This window comes from Pan troglodytes, chromosome 11 (assembly GCF_028858775.2).
Source record: "Pan troglodytes isolate AG18354 chromosome 11, NHGRI_mPanTro3-v2.0_pri, whole genome shotgun sequence".
NCBI classification, from domain to species: Eukaryota; Metazoa; Chordata; class Mammalia; order Primates; family Hominidae; genus Pan; species Pan troglodytes.
Window position 1 is genome coordinate 75,886,926 of NC_072409.2, and position 14,663 is coordinate 75,901,588.

General features: G+C 43.1%; 1 long non-coding RNA gene across 4 annotated transcripts in view; it reads right to left on the bottom strand.

Annotated features, from left to right (window-relative positions):
* Positions 1-12,332, bottom strand: part of LOC104007909 (uncharacterized) — a 378,770-nt gene extending 366,438 nt beyond the window's left edge. Inside the window, exon 1 of one of the 4 annotated variants that reach the window (XR_010148715.1) lies at positions 11,726-12,329. This is a non-coding gene — a long non-coding RNA (uncharacterized LOC104007909). Of the gene's footprint in view, positions 1-11,725 lie in introns of all 4 variants that reach the window. The other 3 variants (XR_010148714.1, XR_010148712.1, XR_010148713.1) reach the window with 3 other exon arrangements.
* Positions 12,333-14,663: the final 2,331 nt, after the last annotated feature.

Sequence of the window (14,663 nt, forward strand, 5' to 3'; positions counted from 1 at the left end):
ATGTTTTGTTTAATCCATGACCATAATCAACCTGTTGTCCAGAGTTAATAATCTTTAAAAGCCAAAGACACATCCGCAGAAGAATATTACCTTTACACTCTTCCCCTACTACAGCTCCCATGGAATGCCCATAGCCTCTGGAAGCAGGAGAGTGTTCTCTGCTCAGTGTCTGCTATCAGTTAAAATTAGGTATGGCTGCAATAGAAACCTGAAAAACCAATGGCTAAAATGAAATTAAAAAGTGTTTCTCTATCAAGTAACATTCCAGAGGTAGATAGCACCACTCTGACACATTCATGGCCTGGGCTCAACCTCATGGTCCACCAACAGCAGCTAGAGTGCTGGCTCTCCCAACTGCATTCCAGCAAGTATAATGGAGAAGGGACAAAGGCAAGGAGGTGGGGATGGTGGAGAGTGCAAGCTTCCTGCCTTTCAAAGAATGCTTTTAGGAGCTTCCATACAACAATTCTGTTCATATCCCATGGACCTGAACATAGCAACATGACCAACTTAGCAATAAGGGAGACTGGAAAATGAAGTCTTCATAATGGGCAACCATGTTCCCAGCTTAAAGTCAGGGGTTCTAGAAGAAGGTGAAGTGCAAACTAGGGAGTGACCAGCAGCCTCCACCCATATCTTTCATACTTTGACTCTGCTTTCACAATCCTTTTTGCCAGGTGACACAAATGAGGTCATCTCCAAGTCTTGGTTCAACTACATGGAACCAGGAAGTTTCTCTGTGGCCTGAGCTATTCTGAGGACCTTGGACTGTGCCACCCAAAAAACCACCACCTCACTTTCGTGGAACACACAGCTGTGTTATGGGAATGACAGAGTAGTTAGAACCCTACCCTTACCCTCAAAGAGCTGACCTCCTACTATGGTCCTTCTCAATTTCTCATAAGAAGGCTTCACCAGCTCAAAGCTCAGGGCTGACAACAGCCAGAAACCCAATCCAAACAAAACAAGGAACTAGGCCAAAAAGAGACTTACTAGAGTGTTAAAGGAAATGTAAGACCAGAGGAGTGGCTGGCAAGATGGCCGAATAGGAACAGCTCCGGTCTGCAGCTCCCAGTGAGATCAATGCAGAAGGTGGGTGATTTCTGCATCTCCAACTGAGGTACCGGCTCATCTCATCGGAACTGGTTAGACAGTGGGTGCAGCTCGCAGAGGGCAAGCCAAAGCAGGGTGGGGCGTCGTCTCACCTGGGAAGCACAAGGAGATGGGGAACTTCCTCCCCTAGCCAAGGGAAGCCATGAGGAACTGTGCCATGCGGAATGGTGCATTCTGGCCCAGATACTATGCTTTTCCCACAGTCTTCATAGCCCGCAGACCAGGAGATTCCCTCTGGTGCCTATGCCACCAGGGCCCTGGGTTTCAAGCACAAGACTGGGCGGCCATTTGGGCAGACACCAAGCTACCTGCAGGAGTTTTTTTTCATATCCCAGTGGCGCCTGGGACACCAGCAAGACAGAACTATTCACTCCCCCGGAAAGGTGGCTGAAGCCAGGGAGCCAAAGGGGGCTGAAGCCAGGGAGCCAAGTATTCTAGCTCAGTGGATCCCACCCAAATGGAGCCCAGCAAGCAAAGATCCACTGGTTTGAAATTCTCAATGCAGGCACAGCAGTCTGAAGTCAACCTGGGACACTTGAGCTTGATGGGGGCAGGGGCGTCTGCCATTACTAAGGCTTGAGTAGGCAGTTTTCCCCTTAAAGTGTAAACAAAGCCACCAGGAAGTCCAAACTGGGCAGAGCCAACCGGAACACCACAAAGCCACTGTAACCAGACTGCCTCTCTAAATTCCTCCTCTCTGGGCAGGGCATCTCTGAAAGAAAGGCAGCAGCCCCAGTCAGGGGCTTATAGATAAAACTCCTGTCTCCCTGGGACAGAGCACCTGGAGGAAGGGGTGGCTGTGGGCACAGCTTCAGCAAACTTAAACATTTCTGTCTGTCGGCTCTGAAAAGAGCAGTGGATCTCCCAGCACAGTGCTTGAGCTCTGCTAAGAGACAGACTGCCTCCTCAAATGGGTCCCTGATCCCTGTGCCTCCTGACAGGGAGACACCTCCCAGCAGGGATTGACAGACACCTCATACAGGAGAGCTCCAGCTGGCATCTGGCGGGTGCCCCTCTGGGATGAAGCTTCCAGAGGAATGAACAGGCAGCAATCTTTGCTGTTCTGCAGCCTCTGCTGGTGACACCCAGACAAACAGGGACTGGAGTGGGCCTCCAGCAAACTCCAGCAGACCTGCAGCAGAGAGGCCAGTTACAAGGGAAACTAACAAACAGAAAGGAATAGCATCAACATCAACAGAAAGCACATCCACACAAAAACCCCATCTGAAGGTCACCAGCATCAAAGACCAAAAGTAGATAAATCCAGGAAGATGAGGAAAAACCAGAGCAAAAAGGCTGAAAATGCCAAAAACCAGAACGCCTCTTCTCCAAAGGATCACAACTTCTCGCCAGCAAGGGAACAAAACTGGACAGAAAATGAGTTTGACGAACTGACAGAAGTAGGATTCAGAAGGTGGGTAATGACAAACTCCTCTGAGCTAAAGGAGCATGTTCTAACCCAATGCAAGGAAGCTAAGAACCATGAAAAAAGGTTAGAGGAATTGCTAACTAGAATAACCAGTTTAACGAAGAACATAAATGACCTGGAGGAGCTGAAAAACACAACGCAAGAACTTCGTGAAGCATGCCCAAGTATCAATAGCTGAATTGATCAAGTGGAAGAAAGGATATCAGAGATTAAAGATCAACTTAATGAAATAAAGCATGAAGACAAGATTAGAGAAAAAAGAATGAAAATGAACGAACAAAGCCTCCAAGAAATATGAGACTGTGAGAAAAGACCAAACCAACATTTGATTGGTGTACTGAAAGTGACAGGGAGAATGGAACCAAGTTGGAAAACACTCTTCAGGATATTATCCAGGAGAACTTCTCCAACCTAGAAAGACAGGCCAACATTCAAATTCAGGAAATACAGAGAACACCACAAAGATACTCCTCGAGAAGAGCAACTGCAAGACACATAATTGTCAGATTCACCAAGGTTGAAATAAAGGAAAAATTGTTAAGGGAAGCCAGAGAGAGAAAGGTCAGGTTACCCACAAAGGGAAGCCCATCAGACTAACAGCAGGTCTCTCTGCAGAAACTCTATAAGCCAGAAGAGAGTGGGGGCCAATATTCAACATTCTTAAAGAAAAGAATTTTCAACCCAGAATTTCATATCCAGCCGAATTAAGCTTCATAAGCAAGGGAGAAATAAAATCCTTTACAGACAAGAAAATGTTGAGAGATTTTGTCACCAGCAGGCCTGCCTTACAAGAGCTCCTGCAGGAAGCACTAAACGTGGAAAGGAACAACCGGCACCAGCCACTGCAAAAACATACCAAATTGTAAAGACCATCAACACTATGAAGAAACTGCATCAACTAACAGGCAAAATAACCAGCTAGCATAATATTGACAGAATCAAATTCACACATAACAATATTAACCTTAAATGTAAAAAGGCTACATCCCCCAATTAAAAGACACAGACTGGCAAACTGGATAAAGAGTCAAAGCCCATCGCTGTGTTGTATCCAAGAGAAACATCTCATGTGCAAACACACACATAGGCTCAAAATAAAGGGATGGAAGAATATTTACCAAGCAAATGGAAAGCAAAAAAAAAAGCAGGGTGGCAATCCTAGTCTCTGATAAAACAGGCTTTAAACCAACACAGATCAAAAGAGACAAAGAAGGGCATTACATAATGGAAAATGAATCAATGCAACCAGAAGAGCTAACTATCCTAAATATGTATGCACCCAACACAGGAGGACCCAGATTCATAGAGCAAGTTCTTAGAGACCTACAAAGAGAATTAGACTCCCATACAATAGTAGTGGGAGTCTTTAACACCCCATTGTCAATATTAGACAGATCAGCAAGACAGAAAATTAACAAAGATATTAAGGACTTGAACTCAGCTCTGGACCAAGCATACTTAACAGATACAGAACTCTGCACCCCAGATCAACAGAATATACATTTTTCTCAGCACCACATCACACTTATTCTAAAATTGACCACACAATTGGAAGTAAAACACTCTCCAGCAAATGCAAAAGAACAGAAATCATAACAAACAGTCTCTCAGACCACAGTGCAATAAAATTAGAACTCAGGATTAAGAAACTTACTCAAAACCACACAACAATATAGAAACTGAACAACCTGCACCTGAATGGCTACTGGTAAATAACGAAATTAAAGCAGAAATAAATAAGCTCTTTGAAACCAATGAGAATGCAACATACCAGAATCTCTGGGACACAGCTAAAGCAGTGTTTAGAGGGAAGTTTATAGCACTAAATGCCCACAGGAGAAAGCAGGGAAGATCTAAAATTGACACCCTAACATCACAATTAAAAGAACTAGAGAAGCAAGAGCAAACAAATTCAAAAGCTAGCAGAAGACAAGAAATACCTACAATCAGAGCAGAACTAAAGGAGATAGAGACATGAAAAAGCCTTGAAATAAATCAATGAATCCAGGAGCTGATTTTTTGAAAAGATTAACAAAATAGACCACTAGCCAGACTAAAGAAGAAAAGCGAGAAGCATCAAATAGACACAATAAAAAATGATAAAAGGGATATCACCACTGATCCCACAGAAATACAAACTACCATCAGAGGATACTATAAACAGCTCTACGCAAATAAACTAGAAAATCTAGAAAAAAATTGATAAATTCCTGGACACATACACCCTCCCAAGACTAAACCAGAAAGAAATCAATCCCTGAATAGATCAATAAGTTCTGAAGTTGAGGCAGTAATTAATAGCCTACCAACTAAAAAAGCCCGGGACCAGAAGGATTCACAGCCAAATTCTACCAGAGGTACAAAGAGGAGCTGGTACCATTCCTTCTGAATCTATTCCAAACAATAGAAAAAGAGGGACTCCTCCCTAACTCGTTTTATGGGGCCAGCATCATCCTGATAACAAAACCCAGAAGAGACACAACAGAAAAAGAAAATTTCAGGCCAATATCCCTGATGAACATTGATGTGAAAATCCTCAATAAAATACTGGCAAACCAAATCCAGCAGCACATCAACAAGCTTATCCAACATGATCAGGTCGGCTTCATCCCTGGGATGCAAGGCTGGTTCCACATACGCAAATCAATAAATGTAATCCATCACATAAACAGAACCAATGACAAAAACCACATGATTATCTCAATAGATGCAGAAAAGACCTTCGATAAAATTCCACACCCCTTCATGCTAAAAACTCTCAATAAACTAGGTATTGATGGAATGTATCTCAAAATCATAAGAGCTATTCATGACAAACCCACAGCCAATATTATACTGAATGAGAAAAGCTGGAAGCATTCCCTTTGAAAACTGGCATCACACAAGGATGCCCTCTGTCACCACTCCTATTCAACACAGTATTGGAATTTTCTGCCAGGGCAATCAGGCAAGAGAAAGAAATAAAGCGTATTCGAATAGGAAGAGAGGAAGTCAAATTGTCTCTGTTTGCAGATGACATGATTGTATATTTAGAGAACCCCATTGTCTCAGCCCAAAATCTCCTTAAGCTGATAAGCAAAGTCTCAGGATACAAAATCAATGTCCAAAATCACAAGCATTTCTATACACCAATAATAGACAAACATAGAAGAAAATCATGAGTGAACTCCCATTCACAATTGCTACAAAGAGAATAAAATACCTAGGAATACAACTTACAAGGGATGTGAAGGACCTCTTCAAGGAGAACTATAAACCACTGCTCAAGGAAATAAGAGAGGACACAAACAAATGGAAAGACATTCCATGCTCGTGGATAGGAAGAATCAATATCATGAAAATGGCCATACTGCCCAAAGTAATTTATAGATTCAATGCTATCCCCATCAAGCTATCATTGACTTTCTTCACAGAATTAGAAAAAACTACCTTAAATTTCATATGGAACCAAAAAAGAGCTTGTATAGCCAAGCAAAGCCTAAGCAAAAAGAACAAAGCTGGAGTCATCATGTTACCTGACTTCAAACTATACCACAAGGCTATAGTGACCAAAACAGCATGGTAGTGGTACCAAAACAGATATACAGACCAATGGAGCAGAACAGAGCCCTCAGAAATAACACCACACATCCACAACCATCTGATTTTTGACAAACCTGGCAAAAACTAGCAATGGGGAAAGGAGCCTCTATTTAATAAATGGTGCTGGGAAACTGGCTAGCCATGTGCAGAAAACTGAAACTGGACCCCTTCCTTACACCTTACACAAAAGTTAACTCAAGATGGATTAAAGACTTAAACGTAAGATTTAAAACCATAAAAACCCTAAAAGAAAACCTAGGCAATACTATTCAGGATATAGGCATGGGCAAAGACTTCATGAATGAAACACCAAAAGCAATGGCAACAAAAGCCAAAACTGACAAATGGGATTTAACTAAACTAAATAACTTCTGCACAGCAAAACAAACTATCATCAGAGTGATCCCCTCCCAAGGATATCATCAGGCATACTAAAGAATGGGAGAAAAATTTTGCAAGCTATCCATCTGACAAAGGGCTAATATCCAGAATCTATAAGGAACTTAAACAAATTTACAAAAACAAACAAACAACCTCATCAAAAAGTGGGCAAAGGATATGAACAGACACTTTTCAAAAGAAGACATTTATGCGGCCAACAAACATATAGAAAAAAGCTCATCATCACTGGTCATTAGAGAAATGCAAATCAAAACCACAGTGAGATGCCATCTCACTCTAGTTAGAATGGCAATCATTAAAAAGTCAGGAAACAACAGGTGCTGGAGAGGATGTGGAGAAATAGGAATGCTTTTACACTGTTGGTGGGAGTGTAAATTAGTTCAACCACTGTGGAAGACAGTGTGGTGATTCCTCAAGGATCTAGAACCAGAAATACCATGTGACCCAGCAATCCATCAATGGGTATATACCCAAAGGATTATAAATCATTCTACTATAAAGACACATGCACACATATGTTTATTGCAGCACTATTCACAATAGCAAAGACTTGGAACCAACCCAAATGCCCATCAATGATAGACTGGATAAAGAAAATGTGGCACATATACACCACGGAATACTATGCAGCCATAAAAAAGGATGAGTTTGTGTCCTTTGCAGGGACATGGATGAAGCTGGAAACCATCATTCTCAGCAAACTAACACAGGAACAGAAAACCAAACACCACATGTTCTCATTCATAAGTGGGAGTTTAACAATGAGAACACACGGACACAGGGAGGGGAACATCATACGCCGTGGCCTGTCAGGGGGTGGGGGGTTAATGGAGGGATAGCATTAGGAGAAATACCTAATGTAGATAATGGGTTGATGGCTGCAGCAAACCACCATGGCACGTGTGTACCTATGTAACAAACCTGCATGTTCTGCACATGTATCCCAGAACTTAAAGTATAATAAAACAAAAGAAAAAAAAAAGTAAGACAAGAAAATGTGCCTGGGTCCTAGGAGGACTAGGATCTGGCCCCATGAAGCCAGGTAAGCTCTCCCTCTGTGTGTGCATCCTTCTTGCTGTGGCAGGCTTTTTCCATAGAAGGTGACTGCCATCAGCTTCTGGGCTTTCTCTCTGACCGCTTCAGCACTGAAGAGAGACACTGGCCAAACGTTGTCACTGGTGCAAAGTCAGGAGACACGCAGGAACAGACGCATTGGTCCAGTTTCATCAGCTGCTTATGCTCTGATAATCAGGTGTGCCCAGGTGGGCAGGGCAGCAGAGCCACATGGCTGGGGCAGGAGAAGACCTGTTCCTACAAACAGTTAGCTCGTGGGACCGATTAGAACAACCAGGTATCCATGGCAACAGTCATTCTCCAAGCACCAATGACTGGTTTTCACAACACGTAGAAATATTCTGGGAAACAGCCAAAGATCAACTGTTACTACTGAGCACTCACTCATGTGGCTCTGCTCACTCAATTTCCAGAGCCCCAGCAAACATCTGTAACTGCTTACGTTCCCTGAAGAGATAGGCTCTTTGCCCACAGCTCCAAAGAACAGACATGTGAGCCCCTTCCGAGAAATGCTGGCCTTGCCCCGAGAAGGTTGCATCTTCAAATCAGCAAAGCATCAAACACCCAAGAAAGTATCTCATTGGATTTTACGTAGAAAGTAAAGGGGACTCCGTGGACCAGAGTGAGATTCCACCCTAACTGGCCTGGTTATTGGCTCCTTTGCTTAATACATAACAAGAGCTGACCTTGGGGACAGGCTGGCTCCACGTTGTGCTGTGCACAGGCCGGCTCCCGAGAGCTCGGGGCTTGCGACAGGTGACTATAACATCTAAGCACTTTCGAAGGCAGCACATCTGCCTGCTCGAGGGTGAAGAAGATTTATAGATACACGTGCCAATGATTTTCAGAACGAACCCCAGTAGAATCTGTGGCCAGCAGAATAATCTTCCCCCTCCCAAGGATGTCACACCCTGATCTCTGGAAGCTGTGGCAAGAGCGACTTTGCAGATATAATTGAAGGCATAAATCTTGGAGTGGGAGATCATCCTAGATGATCCAGGTGGGCCCAGTCTAATCACAGGAGTCCTTAAAATTGGACAATCTTTCCTAGCTTTGGTCAGAGACAAGAGGAAAATAATCAAGACAGATTCAATGCATGAGAGGGAGTCAGCCCACCAATGCTGGCTTTGAAAACGGAGGAAAAGGCTACAAGCCATGGAATTCAAGTAGCTTCTAGAAGCTGGGAGTAGACCTCAACTGATAGCCAGCAGGGGAACAGAGATCCAGGATCTCCTGAAGCCTACAGAAAGGAGCGCAGCCCTGTGACACCTGATTGTAGCCTGCTGAGATCTGTGTCAGACTTCTGGCCTACAGAATTGTAAAATAATTTGTGTTTAAGCTGCTAAATTATTGGTGATTTGTTACAGCTGCAATGAAAAATGAATGCAGAGTCTTCACCTTTCCTGTACACACTCGAGGACAAGAATAAAAAGGTAAACATCATCAGGAAGAGTTTAATATTCACAGAGCACCAATTATGGGAGCCCTAGCTAGCTTCACCCCTCCATTATTAGACTGAGAGAAGCCAAAGGCGTCAAGCAGAAATGAATTTATCCCACATTTTCTGGAGAACGTAGATTCCCAGCATGTATAAATCATGCCTAAAAAATTAATCACTCAATAAACCAATGACAGAAGGAAAGCTCCTGCAAAAAAATAACGCAAGGCTGGGCACAGTGCTCATGCCTAAAATCCCAGCACTTTGGGAGGTTGAGGTGGGTGGATCGCTTGAGCTCAAGAGTTCCTGACCAGCCTGGCCAACATGGCTAAACCCCATCTCTACAAAAAATACAAAAATGCAAAAATTAGCGGGGCATGGTGGTGTGCACCTGTAGTCCCAGCTACTCAGGAGGCTGAGGTGGGAAGATCACTTGAGCCTGGGAGGTCAAGGCTACAGTGAGCCATGATCACTCCATTGCACTCCAGCCTAGGTGACAGAGTGAGGCCCTGTCTCAAAAAGAACAAAATAAGATAAAATAAAATAAAATAAAACAAAACAGGTTGTACCTCTTTGAAGCTTTTGCTTTCTTTCCCTTTGACTTTCTGTCTAAATTTTTTCAGGTCAGGCTCATGGACCCACTCTAATTAAGACAATTCTGTGATTTGCCCAATATTCCTCTGCTTATATCAGCCAGAGATGGCTTCTAGGGCTTTCAACTAAGATCTCTGACCCACATGTTATCCTAGAGAAACAGAGGGTGATCTTCATTTGTGAATACTCCACATGTAATTCCAATGAACAGAAAGCAATGAACAAAAGTTAATCATTCATTACAAAGAAAATTCCCTACATCTTAGGACACATGCAAAGCATAGTGGATATCGGAAGCGATAATATGGGTTGATCAGGAAGAGACGATGTTGTCATCAGAAATATCCAGACAAAATTCAGGTAACGCACATATAAGTGTGGGTGGGGAAGGGAACATAGGAAAATAAGACATAAAGTGAGTTAGCTATCACCTTCACATTTGGGAAAGAAAGTCTTCAATGGCAGCATATATGTATGTAATTGCTTTTTCTACTCTATGTGCGATTTTTACATCATATCCTAATTGAAATAAAAGGTCTCTGTTTTCCTGAGCAGAATCCACTCCACCTGAGTAAGTTTCATGGCATGCACTCTGCAGGCCCATAAAATATGGAAGAACTTACATTTAATTTTTTTTTTTTTTTTTGAGACAGTCTCCCTCTGCCACCCATGCTGGCATGCAGTGGCACGATCTCAGCTCACTGCAACCTCTGCCTCCCGGGTTGAAGCGATTTCTGTGCCTCAGCATCCTGAGTAGTTGGGACTACAGGCACACACCACCATGCCTGGCTAATTTTTGTATTTTTAGTATTTTAAACCCCAGCTGGTCTCAAACTTCCGACCTCAAGTGATCCGCCTGCCTCAGCCTCCCAAAGTGCTGGAATTACAGGTGTGAACCACTGCACCTGGCCTAAATTTGTATTTTAAAAAGTTTATCTGACCCTGTGTAATTGTCAGTGTTTTACAGGTAGTGTATCAGGGTGCCAGAAGCACACCTACAGGCTTACCTAGTATTGGTCCTTATTTTCTAGGACCTCTTAACCAAGGGACTCACACTTTAGAAGAAGCCTGCCTCTCCCTAATCTTCAAGTAGGACATTCCCCTTCTGGGTGGGGGGAGCTCCAACCAGAGCCCACACGGCTGCAACACCTCCTTGCTTGTCCTACACTCATCACTGCGCAAAAATGGCAAAATGACAAAAGTGAATAAAAATGACCAGAGGATACAAGCAAAATTCTGAAAAAAGCACCAGCTGCCATCCTTTTGTGGCCTCATCCCCTCCAACATGCCCAGGGCCTTTCCCTGTCCATCCTGTCAGATAAAGCTGGCTTCATGAGGCTCGAAAGTCTTGCCTTCTGGATGATTAAGAGGGCAGGGAGATTGAAAGAGGGATATAAAGAAAAGCCTTTATACCAAAAATGGGGTGTTTTTTTCCCTGTTTTATCTCCCTCCATAAATTTTAAAACAGACGTAAGAAAGAGGCCTCTTAATAATTGAGCCCAAATTCAGTCACATCTATCCAGGAGGAAACGGTACTTGAGTGCTCACTCATTTCAGAACGAGTAAGTCCCTGAAGGTTTGCTGACAATCTTCGTCTCCACCTCACTGTTCAACAACTAAGGACCAGCAAAGGCAGGTCAAATCAGTCACCCACGACAATTTAAAAATGCATCCCTTGCCAGGAAACACCAGCCCTGTAGCTACTGTCTCGATTATACTGCACTCAAGTTGCCACCGAGATCATACTGGCCAGGATGGCTTTTAGATCAGTTCTCAACATCCCCTGTACACTTAGGACCTCACCTCCCACCATCTCTCTTCACCTCTTCTCAACAGTGAGAAAAACAAAAATACTAAACATCTTCATTCCATCCCCGAAGTATTCATTATGAAACCATATTTCACAGCTGTTGCTAAACCATCTCTGCTTTCCCATAAGTGGCTCCCTTTAGAAAAACCAGAAAATCCTTGCTGTTATTCCTCAGATCACAGAACAGCAGTCCCCAAACTGCTCCTTTATCGACGGAGCACCAGGAGAAAAACAGAGGTCACTAACAAGGAACTCACTTCGGCACACTTCACTGGAGACTTACCCAGGCGAGCTGTGTGGGTTTTAGGAGACAGAACAGCAGTCCGTCCTTCACTGGAGCGAGGCATGGCATTGTGGATTTGAAGTAAAAGAATTCAAGCTACAGCTCCATCACTTTCTCTATGAGTCGTGAAATCATATCATCTTTCCCATCCTTGCCGACCGCCAAAAGAGGCTCATACCCACCTCAAGGATTAGATGGATACATATAAAAGGATTTTGAAGCTGTAGGTGGTGTACAAATGAAGGCATGACATTAAAAAAATCCTTTTTCACTTTACATCAGTGCTGCCTACTCTCAGTGTATAAATTCTCAAAATAAAATCTGTTTCTTTTCACTTCAATTTTTAAAAATCTGTTTTATCTGCTTTGCCTCTGGCCTTTGAAGCCTGCCTGACACTCTTTGAGTCCAAGACACACAGCCTAGCTGCAGACACCTCCTCTCTGGACTTCTTTTCTTTTCAATACTCTGTATTGACAGTAAACACTCTGGAGTCCTTCTTCCCTCCATACCTCTTTTCCTAGATTTCTTTGCTCTTCCATTCCAACTTCACTCCTGCCTTGCACTTTGATGCTTGTCTATTCAGAAGGTATTTTTTGAGTGTCTGTTATGTGCCAGGCACAACAGTCAAAAATTTCTGCCCGCCCCCCCCCCCCCCCCCCCACCAACGCCCTGCAGCTCATCATGTGATTTATTCCTGATTTCCTGATGTTAGAATCTTGGCTTTTCTCAGATGGGTTCTGACTAGCCTGGTGCTGACATGATTTTGTGTTTGAGCTTCAACTGTCAATTCCATCATCAAGAAGGAGTTCAAGACGAGCCTGGCCAACATGGTAAATAAAACCCTGTTCTCTACTAAAAATACAAAAAATTAGCTGGGTGTGGTGGTGTGCGCCTGTAATCCCAGCTACTCACGAGGCTGAGGCACGAGAATCGCTTAAATCTGGGAGGCAGAAGTTGCAGTGAGAGGAGAGCAGCCACTGCACTCCAGCCTGGGCAACAGAGACTCTGCCTCGGAAAGGGAAAAAAAAAAAGGAAGAAAAGAGAAGGAGATTTGCATATAAATGCCTATGGAACTTTCTAGAAATCAATCAGAACTTTCTAGAAATCAATCAGGTTCAAAAGAAAAAAGCAGTAAATGACAAGTAGGCACAGAAACACAAAAAATATAGGAATTTCAGTTGTCACAGCCTCTTTCATGGACTCTCACTGGCTTCCACCATCAAAAATGGTCAAGGTAACCTCAGCAACTTTCCATCCTCTCCTCTAGGCTGAAACCTCACCTGTGTCCCCTTCCCTCTGTGGTGATGTTGGATACACCCATTATGTCCACCATGGCTGTGCTCCCTCCAGAACCATTTAGAAGATTAGAGACAAAAACAAAACAAAACAAAATGCTTTTAAAGCAGAGGTTTCAAGTAATTGAAACAGCAGATTGACTTGTGTTCAGTTTCCATTTCCAGCAGTTTTGATGCACTGTCTCTATCCACGAATGATAGTTTGGAATTAAAAAAAATAAGTAAAAAGCTTCATTTGTGGTACCAGCTTGAAAATTTGCACCTAGATGGTAGATTTTGTTGGTTTGCTTTTTCTACGCACTTTAAAATATTTTTAGTTTGGCATAATGTTCACTTAAAAAAAAAAGTGCAGAATTTCCAAGTTAGGTTGGAAACCAGCTGGTGATTAGATCTAACGGTCCCAACCAATAAATCAAATACCTATGAAAGCAAAAATATCCAAAGTTACAGTAACACTGGAAATAGAAAATTAATAATCTAACATTCTCCAGGAGGAATTTATACCAACCAGAGCATCTGTTCCAGATGAAGCCCTGGAGCAGAAGAGCAGAGAAAGGAAGTTAAAAGGGATTTCTGTACCACTTCCCATCACTGCAAATCTCCATCTCAGAGACATTACAGGCTTTGCTGCCTGTAAAGCTGTGGCCACTCTCCTGCTGTAATGAAGCCACTTTCTGAAATGGCTATTGTTTGTTGCTTACTTTAGTAGTAATTAGTGCTATCTACCAAATATTTCTCTCTCTCTCTCTCTCTCTCTCTCTCTCTCCCCCCCCCCCCAAGCATATGACAGAATTAAACTTCTCACCACCTTAAGATTATGTATAATCATATACCTTGCTTTGGCCAGATAAAAGTGGTATGTGTCACTTCTGGAAAGAAGTTTTAACACCAGTGTATGAGTACCTTTATTCTTTTCCCTCTGCTAAGGTGGTCAGATGCTCTCCAGATTGCAGCTGCTCCAACCACCTGGGTCTTGGAGTGACCTTGCTCACCTATGATGGACACTCAGCAGGAGTGAGAAATAAATCTATCATGTTAAGGCACTGAGAGCTGGGTTTGTTTGTTACTGCAGCATAACCTAGCCCATGCTGACTTGCATTCGTATCTCCTAAGCTAGGGTTGCCAGATCTTCCTCAATCAAAATATAATCCCCCAGTGGATGTGGAAGAGGAGGGTCTCCCTTTCCCACTATTTGGGGTGTCTCCCCGGTCCTGCAGGAGCAGTCCACTTCCTTCAGAGGGTCTGTGGGTCCTGTCTGGATTGCTGGTTTGTTCTTGCAGAGATCTGGAGCTAAAATTCACAATGTGAGCCCCCGCATGCTGCTCTGTCCAGAGCTGCAATCTAGTCCTGCCTCCCATCTGCCATGTTCCTCTGAATCCAAGACAACAAATTTTTCTATAAAGGACCACATAGTAAATATTTTAGCCTTTCTGGACCATATGATCTTTGTTAAAAGCACTCAATCCTGCTGTTATAGCACAAAAGCAATCATAGATAATAAATAAACTTTATTTACAAAACTAAGTGATGGGCCACACTTGGGCCATGGGCCATGGTTTGCCAACCCCTGGTATAGAGCACTGAAGAGGAAACAAAATTGACTTTGTACTAATTTCCCTCACCAGGCAGCTTCACTTATTCAC